Genomic DNA, 7,006 nt, shown 5'->3' on the forward strand with positions numbered 1-7,006 from the left:
TGGTTACGATTCGTTTCTCCTTTTTCTTTTCAGTTTATTGCGCTCTAGAGAAAGTAATTGCTTCGCTGCCAAATGTAGGTACCTACATGCAGTGTAGATACTAAATAGGTGGGTATATTTTCCAGTTGCGTAGGTAATATTTTTCTATTATTACATCACGTATCGTATTCCTAGAGGGCTGTAAGGGAAACCAGTGAATGCAGATGGTGGGCGGCGAATGCGATGAACCATCCGATACGCTGCATTTTCCAACTTTAAGCCTTACAACGACGAGCTCTGATTACAATTCGATTTCCCTGAAATTCCGTCAGCCGTGGTTGAAGATTTTCAAGATTTTATTTTATGCAAATGTACTAAGAATAATAGAAAATATTTTTGTAATAAGATTAAAGAATATAGATATTTTATAAATGATTTTTTTTGAAACAGTAGCCAGCAAAGATCATAAATGATATGTTGTATTATATGTATAGCTACAAGAACATTTAATTATATCGGTAACCAAACTATACCCACGAGAAATGGCCACCCCTTGATCATCGGCGATTTCACGACTGAAAATGTTTCTCTTTTCGTTATAGTTAAATGGTACTCATCGCAATTTAAGGATTCTACAGTTTTACTGACTTTACATATTTGTAGCAGTTTACGTATAAATAGTGTCGTCATGTATGTGATTAGCCGCGGTTCGAGTCGAGTTCCGTCGCATATCATTCGGCTGATTTCATCAACTGCCTGTTGCTATTGTGTGGCCGGAAGCGGACTGCGCGCTATTGTGGTGAACATATTTACCCTTGTCCAACTCCCTTTGCAAAGCGATAATAAATCCATTTTTTACTTGGACAAATCCTATAAAATTATATAACGTTACGAGCATTAAACTTCAAAGGCTTGAATGCAGTGCAGGTATTTGCAAAGATTTTTTATAATTCAATATTTATTTTCTTAAATTATTGGGATATTTGTTTCAGGTTAAGGTAATTTGGTCTATTCAGAATTTTATCCCTACAGATTTTCTTTTGCTTACTAAGCTAAAGTTGTTTGTATTCAGCATCAATTGTTTTTGTATTTTGATACGAATGCTACGTTTACAGGAAATGTTTTGTGAAACTCGATTCTTATTATCAAACACAAGGGCAGCACAAAGAGCTATATTTTAGTCAGATATCACTGATAGCAAACAGAACTGATGCCAGAGAACGCATTCAGTTTACGATTTCTAATCATCAATGACTGAATTATATCCATTACGTGGTTTCATAACCTTGCCACTGCATTTACCAGAATCGACTAATACCTGGTAGTTACGTAAACACCTATAAACGTCCAAGAGACCAGTTAGTTTGTAATCGTACGGCGTGTCTCGACAGCACACTCAGATTTATATTCTATAAACAAAACATTTCACTGTCGGCGTTTCACAATCACTAATATTATTTTAAGTAAGTATGTCGTGTGGCGTGTAGCGGTAGCGGTGAAGTTCGGATCGAACACGTAGGCGACACACCACGAAACTGTATCCGCGCCCGTCCGATTGAAACGTTGCCAGGCGCCGAACCACCAAAATAATTTTCACTCCACACTCATCAGCGGGTTACTACACAATATCGAGATTGGATTCCGATCGCTTCGATCTGCCCATACGCCACTGCCGATTGATCAAAGTAAATACCTAGCCATTGAAATAAAAAACTGACTTGTTTTTTATTGCTTTACAAAATATTGACTTGATTTTGTAACTGAGTAACAATACGAAGCCGGTGAGCTATATAAAATCTCTAACCAATATTCTGTCAACGGTAGATACGGTAACAACCACGACATTAAGGTGATTAAACGCATGTCTTACATTCTCCGTCTAATTTTAAAACAATGAAGAAGCTGAAGCCATTTTATAACACTTCACATTGCTGAGTGATATCGCTTACTGCGATATAAAATATTAGTGCAGTGAATAATAAAGGCGATAAAGCAAGCTGCCGGTGACGCCCTACATTTATCTGAATAAAACAAAGCAGCGCTAGCCACGGAAGATATTTACGAGACGCGGCAGCCACGCTGCGCCATAACAAAACTCCTTTTAATGTTCCCAACTTTCTCCAAGTCTCGATTAAGTTGCAACTACTTGTATAGCCGTCCCCATGAGAAATCTTACTGTTATTTACCGTCCAGGACAGGACGGCCTTTAATTTCAGAGGATTTCAACACACGTGCTTTGAATTGAAAGCTACAAATGAAATTTCGTCTGATAGGAGTTATGTCCCAATCCCAAGGTTTAATTTACTCTAGGAATATTGTACAGAATCGTAGATTAATAACGGATTCTGTTTTGTTCTCTGTCCAGAATCACTTAATTGTTTACTTGTGCGCACAACAGTTACTGAAGTAGACCTTCGCTCCAACTTTGTTTTTATTTAACTCTCTTTTAGTTAGAAGGAAGATTGAATTTAAACTTAAGTGTGCTGCACTTTTCCTCGTGGACTGCGTTTTAGATAGTTTCCGCATCGCTACTTGCACTTGCCTAAGGCATCAGCGAGGCGACTAATAAAATAATGAAAGACAAAATTCCTACCCGGCGGAAAAAGGGAAACCTTTGCTTATAAGTAAATAACGTAATATACACACATACTGACGTATTTCAGCAATACAATTTATGTTAACAATATTACGTTATCCTTTTCCGAAGACTGGTGGAATGTGAGTTGTGTGCAAGATGTGTTCTGCATAAAATGAGTGAATGCTTGATTGGCTCGCGCTACTCACTTGGCTATTCCGAACTAGCTTGAGACTCGCTGAAAGTACTTTCCTTACTCGAAACAATGTTAAACGTCAAGGAAAATATAGTCTACTTAATATCTAAACTTTGTATCTGACATCATTTTCATTATTAGAAATAGGATTTTGCGGAAAAAACATTTATAATAATAGGAAGCTAGGTTTTTTATACAGCCATTACAAGCTTTGCGAAACAAGCTCATTAACTGCCTTACAATGGCGGCCTTATTTTTAATAAGCACATATTTTAGGGAACCAAAAATCTGGCTATAAAGGTAATATGATCATGAAAATTTTGTGATTCTTATATCCATTTTACTTGGCCCAAAATTTGTTCATGTGATAAAGTACTTGTGTGGTACTTTCAAATTGCTAGCATGTAAACTTGTAAGTACATAAAGAATCTCAAACAAACCGAGTCCTCTTTTTACATGAATCACGTAATAAGAGAAGAATCTACATTGCAAAAGGTCAAGGAAGGATGCCTTAGAATATTTCTTTGAGTTGGCGTTGTACTAAGTTTTCCACCTCCACTTGGCAATGAAATCTAAGCCAAGAAAACTTTAAAATCCACTTTTGCAGAATAGTTTTGTATTGATAATTATAAGAAGTTGAATCATAGTCCTATTACAGCAAACAACTTGAATAAAAATAAGTTTTTTTTTAATATAAAGGGCGTGCGGTTATCTGAAAGTTGAAAACTATAAATTATAATATCGGGCACTTAGGTGCGACTTACAGGGACTGTACATAGGTACATATTAAAAGATGGGGCGTAAAGACAGGTATTTACTACAATCGATTTAGTTGTAAGAAGTCAAATAAAATATTCACAAAATTGCATATTTTTGGTAGATAACAGCCGCCTGTGTTTCACACAAAATACATGTATTGTAACTTTGTAGTTGCTCTTTTGTCTTTCAGAACTTACAATTTCTTTTGATGTGTTTTTTGCGTATAAAATAAAAATCCTTTATCTTGTAGTCTTCATAACGTAAATTTATTCTATCAGAGTAATAAAACAAAATAGTAAATTAGTCTCGTGTCGTAATTATTTTAATGTTACAAACATTAAGTTAAGAACATTTTTAGGAATAGTGTGACAGTAAGAAGGTTTCTTTTTTGCACCTAATGGTTGTGGGTTTAGTTTTGATCTTAATTTTCGTTTAGGACTAGCTGGTGGAAAATTAAACACAAACTTAAAACTTAAATCCACGTTTTCAAAATGATTATTCAGTTAAGTTGATGGACAACCAACCTGTAAGTACATGACAAGGTAATTTCTAAAACTACAAAGTCGGTTTTTTGTTGTACTCCAAGAGAAGCTTGGAATTTTTTTTTAATAATTAATAATAACCTACTGTAATAGTTCGCGTGGAATAGGTACTTCTTCTTAGTAATCTCTTATGTATCCCACTTATAAGCACGTTTACGGAGATACTTTGAATAAAAAAAACCCCCGACCCAAAAAAAGTACGCAATTATTATGACAAAAGGTTAAAAACGCTAAACCCTATAAAAAGCAAAAAATAACTTTTAACACTACGTAAGTACCAACTAAAGCATGTCAGACTAAACTAAATTTTGTCGTGTCGTTTTTGCGTCGGGGGTTAAAAATTGAATGAAGGTTCCCAAAATAGTTATAATAAATTGCGTTTTGTGTTCGCGGTACAGGTGCACCCAATATAGTTTACTTCTAAAGGTTATGTTGCGTCCGCAGAATTCGCTTCAATCGCCAGTGGGCGGACACCCGGGAAACTTTGTCAAACGCTACAAAGGATTACGTACATATTTAAAAATACTACTACGCCGCAGGATAGTTTTTTATAAAATACTCTTTGAAAAAATATTTTTTGACTTCATGATTTTATATATTTTTTAGAAAAAAGTATTTACAGAGAGTTTTATAAATACTTAATATGTAGATATGCCAGTGTTCTGTAAATATGCCTGCACTTTCAATATTCCAGATTGAGAGTATTTCAACTCCCAAGATATACTATATATATATATATATATATCTGGCCTAAGTATATATATATATATATATATACTTAGGCCAGATTTTGAAAGTACTAAACAATTTTTGAACCATTAAATAATAAAAACTAAAAAAGGCTTGTTAAAAAAGATGGAACTTTTTACGTTCATGCTTTTAGGCCCATCGTTTTCCAGTTTCCTGTATAACAACTGTGCCGCGCCGGTACTGAACAAGCTCGACAAACCGCACTATTGGCGTACCACGCAGTTTGTATGAAAACAAGTGAACATCCATGCGCCGGATGACAGACGTAACGTACAGAGGTGCGACATGAAACGTCCAATTTGTAAGTGGCCTAGTAGCCCTTTCAGTAGAGAGTGCATAGGGCAAGATTTTTTTGATATTTCTGTATGGTTGGGTGTATAATATGTCGGAAAGCAGCAATATTTAATAACTTATTGCTCGTTATAATACTTGCAACAAAACTGTGCGAGGACTTTGTTATGTTAGAGAAAGCTCACGTAGGCGTTAATAACAAGTACACATAATGTCGGCACGTGTAGATGTACATAGCTAGATGAATGATGCTTAATGATAAGCTGCTTGTTAAATGTCACCCTCATTAGACAAGGTTCACGCATCAGAAATCGAAAAGTTTCTGCAACAATGACTAAGAAAGTAGATAAGATAACAAAAATTGAAACACGTATTCTATTCTCGATTCGAAACGTTCCCTTAATAAACGTAACTGCCCTAATTGGGGTTGAGGGTACGTTAAAATATATCTATGTATAGTAAGACTATTCTTGCGAAATTTAGACTTATCTACAGCTTTATTCTGCGAATATGCACTGTAGATACATAATGTGATTTTCTAGTGGGGTGAGTAAGAAATAAATTATAATGAAAAAGCTTTTCAACAAATATTCCAGGGCAAAGACATGTAATAAACTTGCGGACTATGATATCAAGGGGATTATCAGCGCTCACCTTTCGGCAGTTACTGAAAGAGGAAATCTAATAACAGCCCGCTTTATAGACGGTGTATATCATTCGCTATTAATTTTATGTTTTGTAGAAAGTAATAACACCTAGGAGCTAAATTACGAGCTGATCATTATTTTAATTATATTCTGCTGTATTTGTATCACGTGAAGACTTAGTTTTTTTATACGTACATTCTTTGTGGCGAACCGAATTATAATTAAGTTCACAATACTTTGACAATTAAATTTTCTACGAATCACATTTGCCACACAAACAAAACCGAATGTGTTTGTGAAAGGATAACTTTTCATTCTTATTTGTTTTTTTTATTTATATGTTTAGCTAATGAAATTAGACTCGTATTTAATAATAATTTGATAAAGTAGGTTAATAAGGATAAAAATAAATATAAAAGCTCGTGAAATTTGAATGTTAACGATTCTGTATGTTGACGATATATTTTTATCTCACAAAACAGCACACTAATCCTGTATGGAAAATTATAAGAGTGGTTACTCCCTCGTTAGCCTAGTACCTAGTAGGTAAAAAAGCACTATCCTCGAGTCTGATTCCCGGGTCATGTCAAAATTAGCCACTCTTATTATTATTAAGTGTGGTTTATGGTATTTAGATGAAAAATTACTTCGCGTGAGATCATTGCAACAGATTTTACAGTTGTATCACCAGCTTACCACGTAGCAATATAATGAAGATTTCACTCGCGTCAACCCTTCCAATTATCTTCGAGTTAGCTTTATGACCTACTTATTGCACCTGTAATGGGCACCGTTATCTCCAGAACGCAGCTATGAAGTTACTGATAACTATTGTAAGATTAGTCTAGGTTCTAGAGGTAGAATTTCCGATTTCGAAAGGTTTCTTACGTATAAAATAAAAGAGAAGGTTAAAAGTATTTTCCGGCACAGTTATATCCGGTATATGTTTACAGTGGGTGGACAAATATAAGTCTCAGTTAGCCAAGTAAACGTCAACAATGTCTGTCTAACGAACGTGCGCATGGTCAGTGGTCACCCACTCATGCAGCGCCCGAGGCAAGCATAAGCAATCCACCGTTTATCCCTCACAGCAGCTGTTATCTCGCCACAAAGCCACCTTGGGGATTGAAAACAATACATAAATGCAACATTTATTTAACATACATGTTTACTCCACTGTATTTCTGTTTGTAGGTAAATAAAACCAGACACATAAAATTCTACCGTTAGCTTGCCAATATTTATTATTAGTTTTTATTACATAACA

This window comes from Helicoverpa armigera, chromosome 7 (assembly GCF_030705265.1).
Source record: "Helicoverpa armigera isolate CAAS_96S chromosome 7, ASM3070526v1, whole genome shotgun sequence".
Classification (NCBI taxonomy): domain Eukaryota; kingdom Metazoa; phylum Arthropoda; class Insecta; order Lepidoptera; family Noctuidae; genus Helicoverpa; species Helicoverpa armigera.